This window comes from Macaca nemestrina, chromosome X, assembly GCF_043159975.1.
Source record: "Macaca nemestrina isolate mMacNem1 chromosome X, mMacNem.hap1, whole genome shotgun sequence".
Lineage (NCBI taxonomy): Eukaryota > Metazoa > Chordata > Mammalia > Primates > Cercopithecidae > Macaca > Macaca nemestrina.
Window position 1 is genome coordinate 54,345,061 of NC_092145.1, and position 826 is coordinate 54,345,886.

Genomic DNA, 826 nt, shown 5'->3' on the forward strand with positions numbered 1-826 from the left:
TATCTATCAGTAGTGGGATGAATGAATACATTAATGTATATTCATTCATGCAATGGCATATTAGATAGCAGTGTAAATGAACTGTAATTACATGTACATGTATGAATCTCAAAAACCCAATGTTGAAAGAAGCAAACCACAGAAGCATACATACACACTGCCAGGTTTCATTTACAAAAAGTTCAAAAACAGGAAAAACTAAACAATATATTGTTTAGGGATGCAACTATAGTTAGTAAAAATATAAAGAAAAATAACAGAATGATTACCCCAAATTTCAGGATAGTAATTACATCTGGTGGGGTAGAGGAGGGGAAGAAGATAGATGTGATCGGGGAGAGAAACACAAAGAGCTTTAAGATACCGGAGAAAAATAGTCTATTTTCTTTAATCTGAGTAGTGAACAGATAGATATTTGTTCCTTAAAATTATTCTTTAAGTTACATATATATGTTGTATACACTCTTCTGTATATATTTTACCATTTTAGAAAAGGAAAAAAAATCAGTGCCCAGAGCTGAACATACAACTCTAGTTAATCTGCCCAGAGCTGAACATACAACTCTAGTTAATCTATCATACTCGAAGGCAATCATCTCCATTCTTTTGAGTGCTCTGCCCTTGTTTATTTTGAACCAAAGAGTACACTTATACTTGTTAAATTTTCTCTTATTCTATTTGGCCCTTCTTTTCACTTGTCCTTCCAGCCAGTCAAGCTCTCCCCAAAGCCATCATCATATATGTCAAGCATGGGTCATCCTCCAGGGCAACTGGTATACTAAAGTTTCTGAGCCAGCCAGGCTGAAATCCAAATGGCAGCCGGCAG